Source organism: Schistocerca cancellata, chromosome 5, assembly GCF_023864275.1.
Source record: "Schistocerca cancellata isolate TAMUIC-IGC-003103 chromosome 5, iqSchCanc2.1, whole genome shotgun sequence".
NCBI classification, from domain to species: domain Eukaryota; kingdom Metazoa; phylum Arthropoda; class Insecta; order Orthoptera; family Acrididae; genus Schistocerca; species Schistocerca cancellata.
The window spans coordinates 248,287,901-248,314,724 of record NC_064630.1 but is presented as its reverse complement, the minus strand read 5'-3'; the positions used below and the strand labels follow the sequence as shown (position 1 = coordinate 248,314,724).

Genomic DNA, 26,824 nt, shown 5'->3' with positions numbered 1-26,824 from the left:
CAATTTTCATAGGTCCAGCTTCAAAATTGCGTTAATAACAATATTTTTCAAAAACCTTTCACCCTTGTTTCATCCCCTTAGGGGTGAAATTTCGAAAAATCTCTTCTTAAAGAACGCCTACAGGGGTAAAATTTCAAGTTTCAATTCTTAGTGGTTTGGGCTGGACGATGATGAGACAGTGGCAGAGTCAGGCAGTCGGGCCATTGCCTTTCATATATAGAGATGGATTTATTTCATACACGGTACAGTCACATTAATGTGAACACCACCTAAACCAAGCAAACTGGCGCTTTCCAAATCCGTTGCCGAGGTAACTGTGGTGGACCATAGATAACAGGGCTGAGCGACGGCGGCGGAGTTGTGTGCGGGCGAATTGGCGTGCAACTGTTGGACAGCTGACCGCCCAGATGAACCAAGGAGCCACCAGCAGTGTCTCCTCAACGAATGTCACTGCGTATGGGCCTCCTCAGCAGGCGCCTGGTTCATGCACCCATGCTGACTGCTGGAAGTCGGTGAACAAGGCTGGGAATTGCACGGAACTAACGCAACTGGATGTCCACTGACTGGCGAAAGATGGCCTTTTCAGATAAATCACATTTTGTGCTCCATAGGACATATGACCGTTGGAGTGTGCAGCGTGAAACGTCTGAAGGCAAACACTCTGTATGCAATATGATCCGGTGAATGTTTTCGTGGCATTCCCTGGGTGTTCTCGTCATACGGGAAGATACATTGGGTCAACACAAGTAGCCATATATCTTTGGGGACCGAGTCCACTCCCGCAGGAAGTTCGTTTCTCCTCAGCACGATGGCATTTACCAGTAGGACAACGCAACCTGTCACATAGCTTTCACTGTACGCGCATGGTTCTAACAGCGCGAGGATGAGTTTATGTACTCACCTGGCCACCAAACTCCAGGGATTTGAACCCAATCGAGAATCAGTGGGACTACGTCGATCGAGCTGTTCGTGTCTTGGTGAAACCTAGCGAGCTGGCCACGGCATTGGAGCATTAATGTGAGTGCAAGTGTAATAAATTACAGTGCACTATTCTTTTATACATTATAACACAGATACTTTTCCTTCAGTTTGTGTTCTTTTCTGTAATGATTACGAAGATTTTCAGCCAGCTTCTCGAATAGCTTTTTCGACCATATATCCGCTAGACCTTTACTTCGTCGTTTTCAAGTTCTCGCACTAATATGATAGCTGGAAGTGCCCCACTGTCGCGAACGAAAAGATAAATCCAAAATCCCATTCATTTGATTCTTTCACAAACAGCAATACGCAGCGAGAACGTACGAACTGTGTGGCTTGCTACTGTGGAGGAAACTGACAAAAAACTAGCACTTTTGAGTCGATCATCAGTCGCAAAAGGGCTCTCTCAGTGGACGAAAACATGCAATGGGACTCTCATCCAACTGTAGCCAAAAAGTGGCGTAGCAGTAGAGTTGTCGCCTTTGCGCCAGTGGACGAACAACCCACAGAGAAACTCGCCGAGATATTTACACTCAAATGGGCGTTGGAGCACCACTAGCTGCGCAGCAGTCATCTCCGTACAAGCAGAATGCAGAGCTCTGATTTCTGTGTAGATAACTGAAGCGTGCCGCTGTCTTCAGCGTCGTCCACCATGTTACAGTAAGACAAAAATGTTTGGTTCTTTCTATGCTTGTTATGGATAATTTACCCGTTTCAGATTATTGATGTTACGGAAGTGCCTGAAGCAGGAACTAGCTTGGGATTGTTTCTTTATTAGAAGATATCTTCTGAACCAGAATAATTCCTTCCCTCGTATAAATTAAGAGTTTCACGATCTCTGTTGAAGCGACCATGGGTGAAGAGCCACTTCTGTGGGGGGTTGGGTTGCGGCGGTGGGTCGTGGCGAGGGGGCAGGCCGTTGGCGGCTTGTAATGACACAGTTAAGTAAAGACAGTGACACAAACTTAAATACACTTGCTTGTAGAACGTCAAGAATCGGCATAAATTTTATTTCCATATTTGTAAATTTCCAGCCATAGCGGATTTTGAGATATTTGAAAGTAGGTGCCAATATTTTGGGAATGGAACAATTAAAGCCATCTGTTAGAAGCGTAAAGACTACACTCCTGGAAATTGAAATAAGAACACCGTGAATTCATTGTCCCAGGAAGGGGAAACTTTATTGACACATTCCTGGGGTCAGATACATCACATGATCACACTGACAGAACCACAGGCACATAGACACAGGCAACAGAGCATGCACAATGTCGGCACTAGTACAGTGTATATCCACCTTTCGCAGCAATGCAGGCTGCTATTCTCCCATGGAGACGATCGTAGAGATGCTGGATGTAGTCCTGTGGAACGGCTTGCCATGCCATTTTCACCTGGCGCCTCAGTTGGACCAGCGTTCGTGCTGGACGTGCAGACCGCGTGAGACGACGCTTCATCCAGTCCCAAACATGCTCAATGAGGGACAGATCCGGAGATCTTGCTGGCCAGGGTAGTTGACCTACACCTTCTAGAGCACGTTGGGTGGCACGGGATACATGCGGACGTGCATTGTCCTGTTGGAACAGCAAGTTCCCTTGCCGGTCTAGGAATGGTAGAACGATGGGTTCGATGACGGATTGGATGTACCGTGCACTATTCAGTGTCCCCTCGACGATCACCAGTGGTGTACGGCCAGTGTAGGAGATCGCTCCCCACACCATGATGCCGGGTGTTGGCCCTGTGTGCCTCGGTCGTATGCAGTCCTGATTGTGGCGCTCACCTGCACGGCGCCAAACACGCATACGACCATCATTGGCACCAAGGCAGAAGCGACTCTCATCGCTCAAGACGACACGTCTCCATTCGTCCCTCCATTCATGACTGTCGCGACACCACTGGAGGCGGGCTGCACGATGTTGGGGCGTGAGCGGAAGACGGCCTAACGGTGTGCGGGAACGTATCCCAGCTTCATGGAGACGGTTGCGAATGGTCCTCGCCGATACCCCAGGAGCAACAGTGTCCCTAATTTGCTGGGAAGTGGCGGTGCGGTCCCCTACGGCACTGCGTAGGATCCTACGGTCTTGGCGTGCATCCGTGCGTCGCTGCGGTCCGGTCCCAGGTCGACGGGCACGTGCACCTTCCGCCGACCACTGGCGACAACATCGATGTACTGTGGAGACCTCACGCCCCACGTGTTGAGCAATTCGGCGGTACGTCCACCCGGCCTCCCGCATGCCCACTATACGCCCTCGCTCAAAGTCCGTCAACTGCACATACGGTTCACGTCCACGCTGTCGCGGCAAGCTACCAGTGTTAAAGACTGCGATGGAGCTCCGTATGCCACGGCAAACTGGCTGACACTGACGGCGGCGGTGCACAAATGCTGCGCAGTCATTCGACGGCCAACACCGCGGTTCCTGGTGTGTCCGCTGTGCCGTGCGTGTGATCATTGCTTGTACAGCCCTCTCACAGTGTCCGGAGCAAGTATGGTGGGTCTGACACACCGGTGTCAATGTGTTCTTTTTTCCATTTCCAGGAGTGTATTTGCACAAATGTTATCATTTTCCCATATGAAGAAACTCTCGACTGCTGATGTTGTTATTGGCGTGATCAATTCTTTCAAAACATTAATAATGTAGAAACCAATAAATACACACATCAAAAAAAGTTTTACATCACCCCGGTTACCAGAACTCTTGAAGAGTGACAGTGACTGTGGATAATGTATCACAGACACAGTCCCTTTGACTGTTCAGAGATGTCGCTAAACCCGCCCAAAGATGTAAACAACCATGCATGAGGAGCGCGTATTAGACGGAGGGTGTTCGACAGCCGATAAGTTCCAGTCACTCCACCAGGAAGCAGGTACACGGCTCGTGTTGTCTGTAGTTCAACCATGCCTAGATGGTCAATACCGCGGTTCGATCGCGTCCGCATTGTTACTTTGTGCCAGAAAGGGCTCTCAACAAAGGAAGTGTCCAGGCGTCTCGGAGTGAACCAAAGCGATGTTGTTCGGACATGGGGGAAATACAGAGAGACAGGAACTGTCAATGAGATGCCTCGCTTAGGCCGCCCAAGGACTACTACTCCAGTGGATGACCGCTATCTAAGGATTATGGCTCGCAGGAACCCTGACAGCAACGCCACCACGTTGAATAATGCTTTTCTTGCAGCCACAGGACGCCGTGTTACGACTTAAACTGTGCGCAATAGGCTGCATGATGCGCAACTTCACTCCCGACTTCCATGGCGAAGAACATCTTTGCAACGACGACGCCACGCAACGCGGTACACGTGGGCCCAACAACTTGCCGAATGGACCGCTCAGATTTGGCCTTACGTTCTCTTCACCGCTGGGTGTCGCATATGCCTTCAGCCAATCGCGGAGACGTGTTTGGAGGCAACCCAGTCAGGCTGAACGCCTTAGACACACTGTCCAGCGAGTGCAGCAAGGTGGAAGTTCCCTGCTGTTTTGCGGTGGCATTATGTGGGGCCGACGTACGCCGCTGGTGGTCATGGAAAGCGCCGTAACGGCTCTACGATACGTGAATGCCATCCTCCGACTGATAGTGCAACCATATCGACAGGATATTGGCGAAGCATTCGTCTTCATGGACGACAATTCGCGCCCCCATCGTGCACATCTTGTGAATGACTTACTTCAGAATAACGACATCGGACGACTGGAGTGGCCTACATATTCTCCAGACATGAACCCTATCGAACATGCCTGGGGCAGATTGCAAAGGGCTGTTTATGGACGACGTGACCCACCAACCACTCTGAATGATCTACTCCGAATCGCCGTTGAGGAGTGGGACAATATGGACCAGCAGTGCCTTGATGAACTTGTGGATGGTATGCCACGACGAACACAGGCATGCATCAATGGAAGATGACGTGCTACTGGGTATTGGAGGTACCGGTGTGTACAGCAGTTTGGACCACCACCGCTAAAGGTCTCGCTGTATAGTGGTACAACAAGCAACGTGTGGTTTTCATGAGCAATAAAAAGGGCGAAAATGATGTTTATGTTGATCTCTATCCCAATTTTCTGTACAGGTTCCGGAACTCTCGGACACGAGGTGATGCAAAACTTTTTTTGATATGTGTATGTAGTGAAAGCAAATGCAGCATGTATACCAAATAGACATAAATGTACTGCAGCTGCACACACTAGGCAGAGGCTTTATTTTTGAAATAGATTCGAGTACGGTTACAGTGTGTGGTAGCTGGTTGTAGCTGATTGTTGAGTAATGTGCTCGGAATAAAGCAGCAGCACGCTTTTGTGATGATAAGGGAACGCACAAGGGAAATTTACCTCGAACATGGCATTATACCGGAATATCAGAAGAAGAGGAAAGTCACTATGGAAGCATTGATATGACATTTCTATAAAACGAACGAGGAAGGACATGAAGGTTATCTGTCACTAAAACTCTGTCACGGCGACAAGAATCCAGCTAAGTGGCTCTTTTTCTTTGTAGAGTGCAGTTTCCAGGAAATAAGAATCGTTTTGCTATCTATGTAAACACTACCGTTCATTAAAATCATTAAAATGGATCCGTGTGTTAGTTGGTTATTTTTCTAACCCACTGTCGTAAAACAAAAATGGTTCAAATGGTCTGAGCACTATGGGACTCAACATCTTAGGTCATAAGTCCCCTAGAACTTAGAACTACTTAAACCTAACTAACCTAAGGACATCACACACACCCATGCCCGAGGCAGGATTCGAGCCTGCGAACTAGCAGTCCCGTGGTTCCGGACTGCAGTGCCAGAACCGCACGGCCACCGCGGCCGGCTGTCGTAAAACATTTGGCACAGAATCGAATAGAACGTACCGTTTTGCCGCTACAGTAAACTAATAGAATCAAAAACTGCACATCATTCCATGTACAAATTATTACTTTACTTAATTCATAATTAGTAGTTTAGTTGTATGTGCGACAGTGTGCGTGATTGTTATGTATACTATGACTGTAAATTACTGTGTAGTCCAAAACGACATAAGCAATACCGTTTGGAGACCTTCGCCAACACTCCAATGCTGTCGAAGTTTGGTTTATTGCTGATTTCAAAATTGTCAGTACATACGCAAACAGTATCAGAAAATCAAAACGTTTTGTTAAGATCCGTGCTTCCACATTTCTAATGTTGCGACAAGGCAGCCACGGCTCTTCTTAACACATGGCGTTAATGACTCGTGGTGGACTGTGATGGCCAGCTGTCAGCCAAGAAGTCTGAGCCCAGGAACGCTGACGCACAGAAACCCTCTGAGCGGCGCGTGCCTCCGTTAGACGCGGTGGCTGCCTGCGGAAGGCGCCCGAGGCGTGGAAGTCTGCCGGAATTCTTGCAGGGGATGACAGCCTTCGGGAGTGGTATTCGCCCCTGCAGGCGAAACGTGCGGTGCCAGGACACCAGCAACAGCATAGGAGGGCGAGCAGGTGCACAGCCTCTGTCATGATCTGCCCCCCCCCCTCCATCCTCCCCTCCCCCCTCCCGGTAACACCAGGGCAGGACTAGGGCTGCTACTGGAGTGAGCCTGGAGATGGCTCACTAGCAGAAAGGCTTCAAGTCCAGGACTTAGTGCCTGAAGAAATGGTTAAAATGGCTCTGAGCACTAAGCGACTTAACTGCTGTGGTCATCAGTGCCCTATAACTTAGAACTACTTAAACCTAACTAACCTAAGGACATCACACACACCCATGCCCGACGCAGGATTCGAACCTGCGACAGTAGCAGTCGCGCGGTTCCAGACTGTAGCGCCTAGAACCGCTCGGCCACTCCGGCCGGCTGTGCTTGAAGACAGTCCATGGCGGCGGAGGCCCGCCCTCGCGATGATTGCTTGTTGACCCATATCGGTCCGGCAGCGCGCGTAGTCCTCTCGTCATAGTAGGTGCTGCTGGACTGCGAATACCTCTGCTAGAATTGAAATTGAACTAAACGAGTATGTAGGGAAAGCGAATGGTCGTCTTCGGCTTATCGGGAGAATTTTAGGAAAGTGTGGTTCGTCTGTAAAGTAGACTGCATATAGTACACCAGTGCGAACCGTTCTTGAGTACTTCTCGACTGTTTGGGATCCGCGCTAGGTCGGATTGAAGGAAGACATCCAAGCAATTCAGAGTCGGGCTGCCGGATTTGTTACAGGTTGGTTCGAAAAACAGGCTAGTATTACGAGGATGCTTTGCCAAGTAAAATGTGAATTCTTGGAGGTAAGGCGAAGTTCTTTTTGGGAAACACTATTGAGAAAGATTTTGCGTCCATGGGGATCCACAGCCTCTGTGTGTTTAATAAAAGAAAACATTGTCCGTTGTAGGCTGTATTGTGCTTTATGAAAATCGTGCTATTAGCTAATTTCGGGCGTGAGCCATTGTGAAGCACATTTGTTATGTCATGTACTACATGTTGAGCTCATCACTTACTTTGCTAATTGCTAATTTCGGCCGTGAGCTATTATCAAGTAAACTTGCTATGTCGATATGACTTCTGCTTTTACGTACGTGACATAAAACAATATAATGATCACAATATGTAATACATGACGTAGCAAATGTGTTTAATAATGGCTAACGACCGAAATAAGCTTTTTTAATAATTTTGTTATTTAATTATTTTATTATTTATTTTATTATTATTTAATTATATTATTATTATTTATTATTTAATTATTTTAATAAAGGACAATAAAGCCTACAACGGACAATGTTTTCTTTTGTGGAACTATTAAAAACAGACTGCAGAACGATTCTACTGCCGCCAACATATAGCTCACGTAAGGACCGCGAAGATAAGCTAAGAGAAATTAGGGCTTGTACAGAGGCATGTAGATAGTCGTTTTTCCTCGCTCTGTTTGCGAGTGGAACAGGAAAGAAAATAACTAGTAGTGCTGCGCAGTATCATCTCCCATGCACAGTATAGTGGCTTGCGGAATATGTACAGGGGATAGGCAAAATAATGTGAACGTGGTAGTTATCGGATGATTGTGTTTGACGGTCAACAACGCAGGTAAGGCACGTGTTGCGCCGGACTATGCGTGTTCAGTAAGGACTAGGCATCACAGCAGGTTGTTTATCATTAGTGCACACTTCGTATTCGCATTCAGAGACTGAGGTTGACTTACAGTCAAAGACCTAACAGAGTAATAAAGAGGGCAGATTGTGGGGGCCCGATTAGCTGGAACATCAGTAACCAAGACAGCCAACTTAGTGAATGTTTCAACAGCAGCTGTTTCAACAGTCATGATTGTGGTGTCACCGCCAGACACCACACTTGCTAGGTGGTAGCCTTTAAATCGGCCGCGGTCCGTTAGCATACGTCGGACCCACGTGTCGCCACTATCAGTGATTGCAGACCGAGCGCCGCCACACGGCATGTCTAGAGAGACTTCCTAGCACTCGCCCCAGTGGTACAACCGACTTTGCTAGCGATGGTTCACTGACAAAATACGCTCTCATTTGCCGAGACGATAGTTAGCATAGCCCTCAGCTATGTCATTTGCTACGACCTAGCAAGGCGCCATTACCAGTTACTATTGATGTTGTAAAACATGTACCGTCAAGAGCGACGTTCACCAATTATGGATTAAAGTGAAGTATTCCAGCAGCTACGTACGTTTTTTGCTAAAGTCTAATTTCCTTGACCTGTTTCAGACCTCACGCCAGCCTTTCGGCTTCCTCTCAAAACCGGTGTTGCCTCTCCTGCCAACCCACAACAATGATAACCTACACAAAACATGGAAAGACATCATCGTGTAAACATAATTGTGGACGCAAATCAAAACTAAATGACAGAGATTGTCGTACGCTAAACGAATTGTGTCAAAACAACAAAAAACTACAGCAGCTAAAATGACTGCAGAGCTCAATAGCCATCTTCGAGACCCCGTATCTATGAACATTGTACGCCGAGAACTCCATAAAGCTAATATTCATGGACGAGCTGCTATACCGAAACGCCGGCCGAAGTGGCCAAGCGGTTCTAGGCGATACAGTCTGGAACCGCGCGACCGATACGGTCGCAGGTTCGAATCCTGCCGCGGGCATGGATGTGTGTGATGTCCTTAGGTTAGTTAGGTTTAAGTAGTTCTAAGTTCTAGGGGACTGATGACCTCAGAAGTTAAGTCTCACAGTGCTCAGAGCCATTTGAACCATACCGAAATCGTTAGTGACGACAACCAACGCCAAGAAGCGTAAAACGTAGTGTCAGGAGCATAAATCCATGACGGCTGATAAGTGGAAACTCGTCATATGATCCGACGAGTCAACGTTTTCGCTATTTCCAGCATCGGGCCGGATATGCGTCTGGAGAAAGCCAAAAGAAGCCTACAATCCTGATTGCTTGATTCCAACAGTTAAGCATGGTGATGGAAGTGTAGTGGTGTGAGCAGCCATATCATGATATTCTGCTGGTCCTATCATTACTCAAAAAGGCCGTGTTACAGCCAACGATTATGTGAACGTTTTAGGTGATCACGTGCATCTCATGATTCAAATGTTGTTCCCCAACAATGTTGTCATTTTCAGGACGATAATTCACCCACTCACACAGCCAGGACTGTACAATCGTGGTATGAGGAGCACGCAACTAAACTGCAGCGTCTTCCTTGGTCGGCATAGTCCCCGGGCTTGAACATTATCGAATCCTTGTGAGCGGTATTGGAGCGGTATTGGAGCTCCGGAGTAGATTTCCGCCTTCCTCGTCACTACAGGAGAGAAGAGGTTCTGATCGAAGAGTAGCATAACATTCCACTGGAGACTATACAATCATTTACGCCAGCATTCCAAGAAGAATCGCAGCTGTATAACGAGCAAAGGGGGTCCAACCCCTTATTAATAAAGCATTCCCAAGTAAGTACAGGTGTTCACATTATTTTGGCTATCCCCCGTATGTAGATGTTGAGTAGAACTGATGAGTGCACATTTTTTGTGCCGCGGTACTGCTTCTAGCCATCTACGGAATAGAATACCCGTGGCTTGTCGGTGTAGATGCCGCCCGGTCTATGGTGGGAAAAAAAAACCACACATCTCTTGCCGCTGCGCCGTCAGGATTGTGGTGCTCTGTCTCACTCGGTTCGCAAAGTATGAACAGGCCGTTGCCGCAACTGGCACGCCGAAACGTTACCCTCCACTGGCTGCTTCTGGCTTGTCCACTAATCTGGCTGACCTGCCATTTTGAACAGCAACTTGTAACGCCGGAAATGCATAGCCTCCTATTTCCATCTATTGTACTATTTTTTTTCCTTGCTTTGTTACCTCAAGATATGACATTTCTGTCTCTTTGTATATTGTAATTGTTTTACTGTTTGTATATATATATTTATACATTTATGTCGATGTATAATTGGTTTGTTTCGTAAATATTATTTGTATTTTTACGCTGGGTCTTGCCTAGGGAAGACTGCTATCGAACGATTACGTCGATAGGTCGTGTGAAGAATCAAAGTGTGTAGGATCTTTGGTAGTGTTAACTCTGCCGCGTGGAGCGCGGGCTGAGCAGAGGGAGTCTGGCGAGAGTAGCGAGTGGAGCAGGTGTGTTGTGTGAAGCTCCCGCGAGTTGCCGCGCTTTCGGGGTTTGGCAGCATGTAATTGCGCTCGACTTGTGATGATAGTTTCTGACATGGTGTCGCGGACGGGAAGCATTAGCTGGCGCACATCAGGAGCCCGTTTCGCCTGGTGACCGTGTCGAGAAGAAGGCGCGCCAACATCCAGCTTCTGCAACAGCGACGGCCGACAATGAGTGACTGTCGCCACCTCCTCGATCGACGGCTTCAAACCTTCAATCAACCAACAAGGAAGATTGGAAGCAAGTAAAGTTTTAGAACTGTATGGCAGACCTCAGCTTTTCAAACTGTACCATTTTCGTAACTATAATTACAGCAACTTAGCATGAACCTTTGTTGCTCATTGTCCCAATTGCATTGCCAAGCAGGGTCCCTTCCTTTTCCGGAATGAACCCGAGTGTCGTTGAAATTCAAACGCCAGCATTAAAGTACTAAAATTCGATTTCAATGCTTTAATTTCAAAGTTCAGTTAAAGCATTAGCTGGCCACAATATTTAGATTACACAAGCACAAATTAAGAGTGCGAGTTTTGTTACCGTATTTTAGCTTACCTGTGACTGCAGCTCAGCTTAGTACGTACTAAATTTTACTATTATTCAGAATCATTTAATTCAAGTTCAAAGTTAAATCTCTTATTTCTAAATTGCGTAGATTCAAGTAGCTTTTGAAACGATTGTTGAGGTAGTCCAAGACTAACCGTATTTTACTGAATTTCGATGTGCTTCAGAAAGAAAGCTCACTATTAACTTCAGTCACTAAATTAACTTACAATTTTCCGGTTTTATTAATTCTTTTGCTAAATTAAGTCAGGGTGTAGCGAAATTTATTACTTCTGACAAACTTTCAGTTTTCACACTACACGTGTTAACCTTCGGTTGCCACGCTTCTAGTGCTAATTATATGTGTAATAACCTTTCTTTTTCAGTTACTATAGTAATTGTCCTTAGGACTGGCGACCGTGATTTCCCCCAAATCTCAAATACCTAATTACCGCTAGTTAATTGTTAACGTAACGGCCGCACATTTACTTTCTTTATTAACTTTACCCCTTTTCAATAGCATTTTTCCTTTCATTTAGATGTAACCCTTTCCTCCCTCTTTACCGACAGATTAACTTCGGTGACGATTGCTTTTCCCAAATTTCCATTAGGTACACGCGATTTAATTTTTCACTGTCTTTAAGGTCGATAAGTGAGGGGGAGGTTACAAACTCCCAAAAAAATAGCGACGGCCCTACGCTGTTTTCGTTCATCCAAATACTCGTAGTAATAGAAAATTTAGTGCTGCAGAAATACTTGCCCTACTTTGTAACTAGACTCTGTGTTCCAGTGGCAAAGTGTTAGATTACGGATGCAGAGGTGTCGCGTTCTTTAGTCTGTCAGTTATAGGATTTTTATGAATATATTTGTTAATGTGGCAAATGTCGAGTTGCATCGCGGTTCGGGAGCTATGTTAAAGTGTAGGTTCCACTATAATCCTCTGAGAAAGTCAGTTAAAAGGTCGAAGGAAGGCAATGGCATACCACCTATAATTGGGTCATGCCGAGTGGTGTTAAAGACATCTTCGGGTTGATGACAACTTTGCTTACTTTTTACAGGAAACTGACAAGCATCTACAACACTATGCTAGAAAGCCATTATCTGTCGCCTTGATATGTATCTGTGTCGTCAGAGCAGACTACTTGTACCAATTACAGGAGCATATACTTTTCCTGCAAATTCGATACGGAATGCTCTATTGGAGGAAAATGTAAGCACGTAAGTATTTGGGAAGGCGAATGGTCGACTTAGGTTTATGGAGAGATGTTTGGGGGAGTGTTGCTCGTCTGTACAGGAAACCGCACATTGAACACTAATGCGACCAGTTCTTGGGCACTGATCGAGGATTTGAGATCACCGTCAGGTCTGATTAAATGAAGACATTGAAGCAAATTGGAGGCGGGCTGCTAGATTTGTTACTGGTAGATCCGAATAGATATTACGGAGATGCTTAGTGAACTCAATTGAGAATCCCTGGAGGGTAGAAGACGTTCATTTCGTGGAACACTATTGATAAATTTTGTGGAACCGGCGTTTGAAGCTGACTGCAGCACAATTGTACTGCCGCCAAAGGACCAGTAAGATAAGTAAGAGAAATTAGGGCTCGTACGGAGACATACAGATAGTCGTTTGTCCCTCTCTCTATTTGCGAGTAGAGCAGAAAATAAAATGACCAATAGTGGTACAAGGTATACCTGCCATGCACCACACGGTGGCTTTGGGAGTATGTACGTAGATGTAGACACATTCTCGCTTTTGCAATGCATCTCTCCATGTCATTGGCTGGCAACATAAATTGCAGTCGGCAGATACCACGTATGTAAATACGCGGTGTCTCATGTTTTATCGGCGTGATTTGTAACGGTGTGCTTCCGGGTGTTCCGCCGAGTTGCTGTTTACATTTTATGTACAGTATTTCGACGACGGATCTAGCGATCTTTTTCAGGTGCTGCGAGTTTTGCTGTTATGTGCGTTCGCTGCCAGGACTCAAACCAGTCTGTGAACTATTTCTGGCCTCTCGCCGCAGTTTATAGTACAGTTCGTTTCCCGACGCGGTCTGCGTTATCTGATGCTCTTTGTTTTTCAGAGCCCTCATTGATATTCTGTGACACGCGAATTCTCTCAGCGTTTCCCATCTCTGATCGGATGTAATGACCTGCGAGGTCTTAATGAAATGAGTCTTGACCCCAAGCCTTCTTTAAATTGAAACCTCCGATCTTTTTATTAAGTTTTCTGACATCTGTGTTTCGATAGACTCCTTAATTACGCTGTCCTACGAACTCGGGGTTTGCACCACGATACTCGTCTCATCGTATTTAATTTCGTGATTATATTCGAGGCACTATTCGACAACTACTGATTTGCTTGTTATTTTAGTCGGCTGTGCCGCTGATGCCCGTTGCGTCTCTCCTGCACTGCTCTGACAGTTGTCCCCACGTAAGACGTGCCACATTTGCATGGGATACAACACACACCAGGCTTCCGGAACTCTAGATCGTCTTTACACAGAAGGCTTATATCTTAGCTGAAGGGAGTGAAGTACACTGGAAGCCATGTTTCCGTAGACGTCTGCCCATCATGTCGACTGTTGGGCCAGCGTAGGGTAATAAGCGATTTTTGGCTGCTCTTGCTCTGTTTCAGTCTCACTCTCTTGCTCAAGTGATCTTTGCTTTGAGTGCAAAGCCTATTAAAATTGACGATCTGAGTAACCATTCCTGATGAAAACTATTTTTATGTGTTGCAACACTTCGGCGACGCTTTCCTTGTCTGAAAGCGTTCGAGCTCTATGGACTAGAGTCTTTAGCACAAATTTCTTCGTGACGAATACTGGCTCGAAGCGTGGAGATAAGAGGTCAGTGTGCACATACTGAGACCCAGGAATCCGTTCGTTCTTCTCTCAACTAACACATCGCGAAAAGGTATCTGGCCCTCTTTTTCAAGCCCCACCGTGAATTTTAAGTTACTACGGATAGAGTGTAAATGTACCAGGAGCCCATGAAGTTTTTCTGCTCCGTACGGCCGCAACAGAAACGTGTCGTCGATGTACCGATAGGAACACGTTGGTTCCAGCTTGGCAGTTAGAAGTGCCTTTGCTTCAGTGCGTTCCATCAGTAGTTTCGCCATGACAGGCGATAACAGACTACCAATCGCCACGCGCTGGTATGGCCAAAATACTTTCCGTCGAAGTGGAAACAATTTGAAGTCAACTATTGCCTAAAAAGCTGTGTGAAACAATCGTTGAACTGTTCCACGGTTAATTCCGAGGAAGCAGGTAATTGGACTCTCGTAAAAAGGGACACTACATCTAAACTAATCATAATATCCATATCCCGGACCGGCACTTGACTGAAATGATGTATAAAGTCAACGTATTTCGTGCTCGCACTTAACCTCACATTCACCGAGAATGCATTACAGGAATCTTTCCAGCTGGTATGCAGATGTGCCAGTTTTACTACGTGTGTTAAAGAAATTCCTTCCATGTGTATCTTGGGAAGGCCATATAGTCATCATGGGGCCGCTGCTCGTGTTCTGCGATTTTTGATGATGTTATATGTCAAGCCTAACTTGAGAAAAGCCATCGTTTTCCTCGTGGTTTTATTCGTGGGAACGACATGTATCTGTCCGTTGGCAACATCATTCAAAAGATCGATACTCTTCCGCCGGCCGGAGAGGCCGAGCCGTTCCAGGCTCTTCAGTCTGGAACCCCGCGACCGCTACGGTCGCAGGTTCGAATCCAGCCTCGGGCATGGATGTGTGTGATGTCCTTATGTTAGTTAGGTTTAAGTAGTTCTAAGCTCTAAGTTCTAGGGGACTGATGACCTCCGAATTTAAGTCCCAAAGTGTTCAGAGCCATTTGAACCATTTTTCGATACTCTTCTAATTGTAGTCCTTCTGTGATATTAGGACCGTAGCATTGCCCCATTCACGTGGCAGAACTACCGTTTCCTTGTCCTCTCGTAGATTTCTCATTGGTAACAGTTTTTCCTTGGAGGTCTCGCATGTTAGCATTGGCACCTTGGTAGCTACTCTACAATTTACACGGCGAAACTCTGCTGCTGCTTCCGGCGAGAGAGAAGCTGCAACATGCTCCACGGAGCTGGTGTTCTCTGCTGTTGGTAGCAGTTTTGGAGTGGGCACGAAATTTAGCCCTTTAGTGAAGAGTTTCACCGTAACTTCCTTCTGATGTTTGTCACTGAGATTAATGTCAGAACGGTTCCCCGAAATCTGTCCTGGCTCTTTGCGCAAGCGATCAAATTTTGTGCCGCAGAAATATTTGCCCTACTTTGTAACTAGACTCTGTGTTCCAGTGGCAAAGTGTTAGACTACGGATGCAGAGGTGTCGCGTTCTTTAGTCTGTCAGTTATAGGATTTTTATGAATATATTTGTTAATGTGAGAAATGTCGAGTTGCATCGCGGTTCGGGAGCTATGTTAAAGTGTAGGTTCCGCTATAATCCTCTGAGAAAGTCAGTTAAAAGGTCGAAGGAAGGCAATGGCATACCACCTGTAATTGGGTCATGCCGAGAGGTGTTAAAGGCATCTTCGGGTTGATGACAACTTTGCTTACTTTTTACAGGAAACTGACAAGCATCTACAACACTATGCTGGAAAGCCATTATCTGTCGCGTTGATATGTATCTGTGTCGTCAGAGCAGACTAAAAAATGGTTTAAATGGCTCTGAGCACTATGGGACTTAACTTCTGTGGTCATCAGTCCCCTAGAACTTAGAACTACTTAAACCTAACTAACCTAAGGACGTCACACACATCCATTCCCGAGGCAGGATTCGAACCTGCGACCTAGCGGTCGCGCGGTTCCAGACTGAAGCGCCTAGAACCGCTCGGCCACACTGGCCGGCAGAGCAGACTACTTGTACCAACTACAGGAGCAATACTTTTCCTGCAAATTCGATACGGAATGCTCTATTGGAGGAAAATGTAAGCACGTAAGTATTTGGGAAGGCGAGTGGTCGACTTAGGTTTATGGAGAGATGTTTGGGGAAGTGTTGCTCGTCTGTACAGGAAACCGCACATTGAACACTAATGCGACCAGTTCTTGGGCACTGATCGAGGATTTGAGATCACCGTCAGGTCTGATTAAATGAAGACATTGAAGCAAATTGGAGGCGGGCTGCTAGATTTGTTACTGGTAGATCCGAATAGATATTACGGAGATGCTTAGTGAACTCAATTTAGAATCCCTGGAGGGTAGAAGACGTTCATTTCGTGGAACACTATTGATAAATTTTGTGGAACCGGCGTTTGAAGCTGACTGCAGCACAATTGTACTGCCGGCAAAGGACCAGTAAGATAAGTAAGAGAAATTAGGGCTCATACAGAGACATACAGATAGTCGTTTTTCCCTCGCTCTATTTTGCTTTTGACGTAACGACGCTTGGAAGTGCATTAATTATACTTGTGATCATGTCAATCCATTTCCAAGAATCTGCAGAGATTGTAACCGATATGTAAATATGTATTTCGGTTTAGATCAAGATTTAGGTGCCCTCGTACGTTTTACTAAGAAGGATATTTTTTTAACCTCCGATCGGTCGCGAAATGAAAATCACAGCGAAAATAAAAAATGTTTCATATGGAACATTTAGCCATATCTTCCAGCTATTTCTCTACATAATCGCCGTCCCAACTTAGACATTAGTTGTAGCGTCGTACCAGCTTTCCAACTCCCTCGTCCTAGAAGGCAGCCGCCCGTGATTTCCATTACTTCATAACAGTTGTCTACAGGTCCTCATAGCCGATGGTTAATGTAAGCGAAGAGATGAAAAACAAGCGATGTCAAGCCTGGGCTGTATGATGGGTGATTAAACATTCACTATCGAAAACGCTGCTGGAGCCTCTTCCTTACAACTGCAGTATGCGACCGAGAAGTCCTGGAGAAGGAAAACGCGTGGCAGTTCCGTTATGTGGGCATCTTTACGTGCTCACTGTGGGCTCAGAATTGAAAAGTGCGATGCGCCGTGATAGATGGACATGCTAGAGATACTGCGCAACATATATGCGCAAATCTTCATCGCATTTTCACTGTGCTTTTAATTTCGCGACGGATAGAAGGTTGAAGAAATAATAGCCCCCTTGCCACCTGTAGTAACTAAGTACTTGCACTGTTCATACATAGTATTTATCAATAATCGTTCGTCTGTTGAGACGATGTCACCTTTGCTAAAGAAGCGTCTGCATCCTTTATAATATTTGATTTTAGGAAGTACACTTAGTTAAAGGTTTGACTAATATAATACTTAATTTATTGATTTCCGCTGCACCTCACGGGTTCTTTTGTAAGACAACGGAATGTATGAGTGAAACACAACTGAGAGTAAAGCAGGATCTAGTTTATGATCAGCCTTGAAATGTACATGTCATATTCGAGTTCAGCCAGTAGTTATTGGTCGAGACACTGGAGGTTATCGTGAAAGCTTGCATCTTTATTCTAATCTGACGCGGCAAAAATACCATGCATATTGTACACAAGAATGTCCCGCTGTTCGGTAGGAGCCCAACCCGACAAGATGATATCTGGTACACGAGGTGTTCCTCCGCGCAGCACAGGATTAAAAATACGATGAGCACCAGATAGCGGGCGATGAGCTGGTGTTTGCAGCTGCGAAGAGGCGCTGCGTGTGATCTGCGGAACACGCGTTGTCCACGTGTCTCGCTGCGACACACTTTTTAGCGGCCGCCAATCACTGCACTCCACGGCTTTCGCGTGTGTTATCCGCAGGAAGTGGCAGCACTGATAGTGACCGACAGTTTTATGTCTTGGGAACAAAGAGAGTAGTGACCCCATCTATCGGCATCGGATAAAGCTTGGTTGAACAGTAAGACGACTAGCGACTAGGCAATGAAATGCGGTATCGCTGCTTCCGGAGTAGAAATCTACAGTACTTGTCTATGCCTCGAAGGCCATAGGAGAAGAACGATAGCACATACGCCTCTGTGCGAGTTTTACACTACTGGCCATTAAAATTGCTACACCACGAAGGAGACGTGCTAGAGACGCGAAATTTAACCCACAGGAAGAAGATGCTGTGATGTGCAAATGATTAGCTTTTCAGAGCATTCACCAAGGTTGGCGCCGGTGGTGACACCTACAACGTGCTGACATGAGGAGAGTTTCCAACCGATTTCTCATACACAAACAGCAGTTGACCGGCGTTGGCTGGCGAAACGTTGTTGTGATGCCTCGTGCAAGGAGGAGAAATGCCTACCGTCACGTTTCCGACTTTGATAAAGGTCGGATTGTAGCCTATCGCAATTGCGGTTTATCGTATCGCGACATTGCTGCTCGCGTTGGTCGAGATCCAATGACTGTTAGCAAAATATGGAATCGGTGGGTTCAGGAGGATAATACGGAACGCCGTGCTGGATCCCAACGGCCTCGTATCACTAGCAGTCGAGATGACAGGCATCTTATCCGCATGGCTGTAACGGATCGTGCAGCCATGTCTCGATCCCTGAGTCAACAGATGGGGACGTTTGCAAGACAACAACCATCTGCACGAACAGTTCGACGACGTTTGCAGGAGCATGGACTATCAGCTCGGAGACCACGGCTGCAGTTACCCTTGACGCTGCATCACAGACAGGAGCGCCTTCGATGGTGTACTCATCGACGAACCTGGCTGCACTAATGGCAAAACGTCAGTTTTTCGGATGAATCCAGGTTCTGTTTACAGTATCGTGATGGTCGCATCCGTGTTTGGCGACATCGCGGTGAAAGCACATTGGAAGCGTGTATTCGTCATCGCCATACTGGCATATCACCCGGCGTGATGTCTACATCTACATTCTACATCTACATTTATACTCCGCAAGCCACCCAACGGTGTGTGGCGGAGGGCACTTTACGTGCCACTGTCATTACCTCCCTTTCCTGTTCCAGTCGCGTATGGTTCGCGGGAAGAACGACTGTCTGAAAGCCTCTGTGCGCGCTCTAATCTCTCTAATTTTACATTCGTGATCTCCTCGGGAGGTATAAGTAGGGGGAAGCAATATATTCGATACCTCATCCAGAAACGCACCCTCTCGAAACCTGGCGAGCAAGCTACACCGCGATGCAGAGCGCCTCTCTTGCAGAGTCTGCCACTTGAGTTTGTTAAACATCTCCGTAACGCTATCACGATTACCAAATAACCCTGTGACGAAACGCGCCGCTCTTCTTTGGATCTTCTCTATCTCCTCCGTCAACCCGACCTGGTACGGATCCCACACTGATGAGCAATACTCAAGTATAGGTCGAACGAGTGTTTTGTAAGCCACCTCCTTTGTTGATGGACTACATTTTCTAAGGACTCTCCCAATGAATCTCAACCTGGTACCCGCCTTACCAACAATTAATTTTATATGATCATTCCACTTCAAATCGTTCCGCACGCATTCTCCCAGATATTTTACAGAAGTAACTGCTACCAGTGTTTGTTCCGCTATCATATAATCATACAATAAAGGATCCTTCTTTCTATGTATTCGCAATACATTACATTTGTCTATGTTAAGGGTCAGTTGCCACTCCCTGCACCAAGTGCCTATCCGCTGCAGATCTTCCTGAATTTCGCTACAATTTTCTAATGCTGCAACTTCTCTGTATACTACAGCATCATCCGCGAAAAGCCGCATGGAACTTCCGACACTATCTACTAGGTCATTTATATATATTGTGAAAAGCAATGGTCCCATAACACTCCCCTGTGGCACGCCAGAGGTTACTTTAATGTCTGTAGACGTCTCTCCATTGATAACAACATGCTGTGGTCTGTCTGCTAAAAACTCTTCAATCCAGCCACACAGCTGGTCTGATATTCCGTAGGCTCTTACTTTGTTTATCAGGCGACAGTGCGGAACTGTATCGAACGCCTTTCGGAAGTCAAGAAAAATAGCATCTACCTGGGAGCCTGTGATGGTGTGGGGTTCCATTGGTTACACGTTTCGGTCGCCTCTTGTTCGCATTGACGGCACTTTGAACAGTGGACGGTACATTTCAGATGTGTTATGACCCGTTGGCTCTACCCTTCATTCGATCCCTGCGATATCCTACATTTCAGCAGGATAATGCACGACCGCATGTTGCAGGTCCTGTACGGGCCTTTCTGGATACAGAAAATGTTCGACTGCTGCCCTGGCCAGCACATTCTCCAGATCTCTCACCAACTGAAAACGTCTGGTCAATGGTGGCCGGACAACTGGCTCGTCACAATACGCCAGTCACTACTCTTGATGAACTGTGGTATCGTGTTGAAGCTGCATGGGCAGCTCTACCTGTACACACCATCCAAGCTCTGTTTGACTCAATGCCCAGGCGTATCAAGTCCGTTATACGGCCAGAGGTGGTTGTTCTGGGTACTGATTTCTCAGGATCTATGCATCCTAATTGCGTGAAAATGTGATCAAATGTCAGTTGTAATATAACATATTTGTCCAGTGAATACCCGTTTATCATCTGCATTTCTTCTTGGTGTGGCAATTTTAATGGCCTGTAGTGTATTAGTCAGACTTAATGTCCACTGTGGAAAAAAGTGAGTGTGGCTAGGGCTCCCGTCGGTAAGACCTGTCGCCTGGTGCAAGTCTTTTGAGTTGACGCCACTTCGGCGACTTGCGTGTCGATGGGGATGATATGATGTGATGACGACAACACAACACCTTTTTTTAAATTATTTTATTTTTTGCCGTAACAAATACAAAATAGCAAATACCTTGCAAGTTATACATACTTGCTAGCTTATACATACAGGTGAGTGTCGAGAAATGTACCCCCGGTCCTGAGCTTCAATCTCCAACCCAGCCCAGAATCGAACCCGGGCCCCCTTGCATGGCATTCCGTCGAGTTGACCACTCAGCTATCGAGGCGGACTCCCTGTGGAAATTACATGCTGCTCCTAGCTGTAGCTAATAGTATGTCGCTCAAAGCAGCATTAGGTTCTCACCGATTTGAAAGACTCAAGTAATTCCCGTTTTCAAGATGGGTGATTGGTACGTTAATCGGTTGTAGATTTATCGAACACTTCATGCTCGCCTACAATGAACGATTTCGAGAACGAAAATCTCCTTTTTTGGTATCAGTATGGCTTCTGTAAAGAAACATGCTGTGAAACTCAGGTCGCTCTGTCCGCCCATGAGATCAGAAGGCAATAGAAAACACTGCCCAAGTTGATTCCGTATTTCTTGATTTCCCGAAAGTATTTGATGCAATTTCGTGCTATAACTTCTCGAATAAGAAACGAACTTACGAAATATCGGACTGACTTTTTTAGTTTGCAGTTCCCACCCCACTGCCACCCCTACTCCCACCCCCCACCCTCAACCCCCACTCCCACAGGTGTCGTAAAACATGAAATACTTTTTTGAGCGAAGAGCGAGCATTTTTCTTTTTTTTTTTTTTTGTAGAAATTTCTAGAAAATAGAACTCAACGCGTCGTTATTAAGATGGAAAATTCTTCGAATGTAAAAGCAATTACGGGGATAACGTAAGTGAATGGTATAATATATGCAAGATGAGGCAGCTGAGACAGGTCGCCCTAAATGCACTATGTGATCAAAATATCCGGACACCCCCAAAAACATACGTTTTTCATATTAGGTGCATTGCGCTGCCACCTACTGCCAGGTACTCCATATCAGCGACCTCAATAGTCATTATACATCGTGAGAGAGCAGAATGAGGCGCTCCGCGGAACTCACGGACTTCGAACGTGGTCAGGTGATTGGGTGTCACTTGTGTCTTACGTCCGTACGCGAGATTTCCACACTCCTAAACATCCGTAGGTCTACTGTTTCAGATGTTATATTGAAGTGGAAACGTGAAGGGACAGATACAGCACAAAATCGTGCAGGCCGACCTCGTCTGTTGACTGACAGAGACCGCCGACAGTTGAACAGGGTCGTAATGTGTAATAGGCAGACATCTATCCAGACCATCATACAAGAATTCCAAACTACATCAGGATATACTGCAAGTGCTATGTCAGTTAGGCGTGAGGTGAGAAAACTTGGATTTCACGGTCGAGCAGCTGCTCATAAGCCACACATCACGCCGGTAAATGCCAAACAACGCCTCGCTTGGTATGAGGAGCGTAAACATTGGAGAACTGAATAGTGGAAAAACGTTATGTGGAGTGACGAATCACGGTACACAATGTGGCGTTCCGATAGCAGGGTGTGAGTATGGCGAATGCCCGATGAACGCCATCTGCCATTGCCAACAGTACAATCGGAGACGGTGGTGTTATGATGTGGTCTTGTTTTTCATGGTGGGGGCTTGCACCCCTTGTTGTTTTGCGTGGAAGTATCACAGCACAAGCCTATATTAATGTTTTAAGCACCTTCTTGCTTCCCACTGTTGAAGAGCAATTCGGGGATGGCGATTGCACCTTTCAACACGATCGAGCAACAGTTCGTAATGCATGGCCTGTGGCGGAGTGGTTACATGACAATAACGTCCCTATAAAGGACCCAGCCTCTACAGAGTCCTGACCTGAATCTTATAGAACACCTTTGGGATGTTTTGGAACGCCAACTTCGTGCCAGGTCTCACCGACCGACATCTATACCTCTCCTCAGTGCAGAATTCCGTGAAGAATGGGCTGCAATTCCCAGCACCTGATTGAACGTATGCCTGCGAGAGTGGAAGCTGTCATCAAGGCTAAGGGGTGGGCCAACACCATATTTAATTCCGGCGTTACCGATGGAGGGCACCACGAACTTCTAAGCCATTTTCAGCCAGGTGTCCGGATACTTTTGATGACATAGCGTACATCCTGAACGTGTATGGATACTGAGGTGCGGGTTCCGCTAAGTTACTGCGGACAATGTAGCGATTTTTTCTAGCGTTTGTGGCTGCGGAAGAATTTTTTTAATAGGAACTATACTGCCTGACAAAAATGTAAAGCACACAGAAGACATGGTAGGATGTCAGTGTAACCCCGTGCACAACATTGGCGGGTATGTGAATGATTAGGGTTCAGATTTTCTGTGATAGGTAGCGTGCATCACTGTTGTTCATGTGGAGTGTTGTTACAAGGCCTGGTAGGGTAACAAAGGGGTGTGAACAGCTTCAGATATTGAATGGTCACTGTGGGTGACATGGAGACTCCGCATACTTGTGTGAAACAACGGTATCGGCACCTGACAGATTTTGGAAGAGGCTCATTTTGGGTATTCGTTTGGCCAGCTGGTCGAATCGTGGAGCACAGATTTATGAGGCATTCTTATGTGACAATGGGCTGCATGGGAACGTGAGGGTGGATTTCAAGATTTCGGTCAACAAAATATGACCAATGGGGTAGCCAGGTAGTTTTGACCCAGTACGGTGTCTTGTCACGCCCCCTGCCCTCCCCCCCCCCCCCCTCCACACCCACCAACCCCACAGAAACATCAAATAATGTTTTGAGGTGAAGAGGAAGTACTTTTTTTATTCAAAACATTTAAGTAAGCAAAATGCAAAGTTAACTATTTTGTAAACAGCTTAGAATCTCTTCGTTCTAACTTTTTCTGCTGCAAGTTTTGAAATTGCGTTATCAAAATTGATACCTTTAGCAACACTATTTCCGATTGGCAATGCAGCCAAAACACAGAGTCTGGCTTGACTCATAGTGGACCTACGATAATTCTTGATTAGTTTGAGTTTTGAAAAACTCTTCTCACATGTCGCTACCGAAACACACAAAATTAAGAAAATTCTTAATACCAAAATGAGGTCGGTAATAGATTCGGAAAATTGGTATTCATCGACGAACTGCAAGAATCTTACAGATGTCCAACCAAGAGATTCTTCTTCTGGAACTGTGACAGCGTGCAGAAATCTTCTCAGGCGTGGACGACATCATCAGAAATCTCATCTTAACTGTCAACTAATTATTTACAGTTATGGGAAATTTAATTTCTGAGGTTTTAATCATATTGCTGCTCTCTAAAACAGCAAAAAGATCTGATATACGTTCCACGGTTACACTGTAACTCAGTTCTTGGAACAAAGTCAGCGTCTCGTCTGCAGTCTTCTCTGCGGGCATCATTTTCTTCTGCCTGATATTTCTACTTTTTCGACAGGAACGCCCATCTCGTCACATGTGTGCTTTACAAATCGAAGCGCTTCGTCAACAAGATGGGACAACAGAATTAGAGCAGGTCCACTGATTTTCTTGGTTTCCGAAGAATCAGACACTTCCGCATTGTTGTAGATAATCTTTTTAATGCCCTTAAACACAGGTTTAACAGCTTCGTAGTGAGCGCTCCGTCGTGCGTCTGAACTACAGCCCCTCAACATCTTTCAGAACGATCGTCCATCTGTGGATGCTGAGTAAGACACGCACAAAATTTTTAAGGTTCCGAAACAAGCTGCACATGACGGAACGGTTGCAAAATCGTGTAATCTGTACAGATTGAGAGAGTGGTTGGCACAGGGTACAAACAATGCCTTGGGTTTGAGTTCACAAGTTCTTGCTTGAACTCGTCAATGCATTTCAGCCACTGCAGAAGCGTTGTCGTATCCTTGTCCTCAGCACATTCCTATATCCAGTCCATCCTTTTCGGTAACCTGTAAAATCTTTAAAATCCTTTATGTTAACGGCTTTCTGCCCAGTTTCTTGAAAATAAATTAGAAATGACTCCATTACTTTTACTCTTTTGTTTTCTATTTGAACGTAACGAATGATTACACTGATTTGCTGTATGTGCAAGATGTCCGGCGTGTAATTAGAGATATTAAAAACATGCATGGCGTTTTTTATATCATTAAAAATCTTTTCCTAAACAATTCCGTCCAAATGCAAGATCAATTCATTTTGTGTAGTGGTGGATAAATAGCTTGTAAATACGCTCTAAGACAAACAGAATGACGCGCCACGAAAGAATTATACGAATGGAACGGAAATGGGTAGATGTGACGTACATGTACAGACTAACAAATGATTACAATTTCAGAAAAAAATTTGGTGATTTATTCAAGAGATAGAGCTTCACAAACTGAGCGAGTCAATAATGCATTAGTTCACGTCTGGCCCTTATGCAAGCAGTTATTCGGTTTGGCACTGATTGATGAAATTGTTGGATGTCCTACAGAGGAATATCGTGCCAAATTCTGTCCACCTGGTGCGTTAGATATTCAAAATACCCAGCTGGTTGGACGGCCCTACCTGTAATGATCCAAACGTTCTCAATTGGGGAGAGATACAGCGACCGTGCTTGCTCACTGTACTGATAGGATAACATCGGGGATAGGCTACAACCTTGTCTTATCCACTTCTCAACCACTGTTTCCCTTTCACGTCCTTCGACTCTTAAAACTACAGACTGACTTATGTGCAAGTTGTTAATAAGCCCTGGCTCCCTGTATTTTATCCCTATTATCTTTATAACTCTTTATAATTCCAACATCGTCAAAACTTTCTCTATGTCTACAAATTCTACAAATGTGGGTTTGCCTTTCTTTAACCTATCTTATATGGTAAGTCGTAGAGTCAGTATTGCTTTACGTGTTAGTACTTTTCTCCGGAACCTGAACTGATCTTCCACGAGGTCTGCTTCTGCCAGTTTTTCCGTTCTTCTGTAAATAATTCGTGTCAATATTTAGCAACCATGATGTATAAAACGTGTAGTTGGGCAGGATTCACACCTGTCTATACCTGCCTTTTTTGGAATTGAAATTATTACACTCCTCTTGAAAACTATGGATATTTTACCACTTCATATATCTTGCACACCAGATGGAATGGTTTTGTGATGACTGGCTCTCCCAAAGATCTCAGTAATTCTGAAGGAATGTCGTCTACTCCGGGGGCCTGCTTTCATCTTATATCGTTCAGTTGTCTGTAAAATGCTTCTCGCAATGTTTTATACCCCATCTCATCTGCACTTATTTCCTCTTACAGTTTCAAATATTACTTCGAAATCTCTGCTACTTCTTTCATTCTTCTCCCACAGTCCCTGTTCTCTTTCTTTTCCTTTTCCTACTCTCGAATTCCAGTCGCGCATAAGAATAAACAAATTGGATTAATTACTTTATCTCCTCATACATTCTTCCAATCTGTTCACTATTGCGGAGCAAGTCGATTTATAAACTTGTAGTACTGTGGTGAATTTTGGCTTCTTGTCCTTCTTGGCTAAGATAATACATTTGCAGTTACTTTACCTATATGATTAAGACTTATATTATTTGGATGAATTAATCACACCAACCACCCATTTACACACCTTGTACCGCAAGGTACCCCCTGTTCACTATGCTGGTCCTACTAGCTTACCTCCATTCCTATTTTCTTATTTGTTGTTAGGCCTACTTCTGCACTGCCCTGTTTGATTGTATGTTGATAACCATGTACTAACCCGACCAGACGTCCTATTTTTCCTGCCACTGCACTGCAGTAGTTTCCACTGTATTTAACCTCCATTTCCTTTTGAAATTACCTAACGAGCCTACCCGATTAGTGGATCTAATATTCAACGCTCTGACACGTAGAATGCTAGTTTCATTTTTCCTGATAACGATTTTCTCCTAAATCCGACAGAGACATTATTTTAACTCCAGGATAGTTTATCCTAGAGGATTCCATCATCATTAAATCATACCTAGAGCTCCATGCCCTCGGAAAGTAAGGGCTGTGTTTTCCCATGGGTTTCAACCGTAGCAGCGCAGCAGGCCATGTTAGCTATGCTGCAAGGCCAGATTAGCCAGTCATCCAGACTGTTGCCCCTGCAGCTACTGCAAAGCCTGCCTCCCCTCTTCAGGAAACACGGGTTA

At 45.5% G+C, this 26,824-nt stretch overlaps 1 protein-coding gene across 2 annotated transcripts in view; it reads left to right on the top strand.

Moving 5' to 3' along the window:
• Positions 1 to 26,824, top strand: part of LOC126187589 (protein cab-1) — a 1,183,411-nt gene that overhangs the window by 268,036 nt on the left and 888,551 nt on the right. The gene's annotated exons all lie outside the window — the stretch shown is intronic.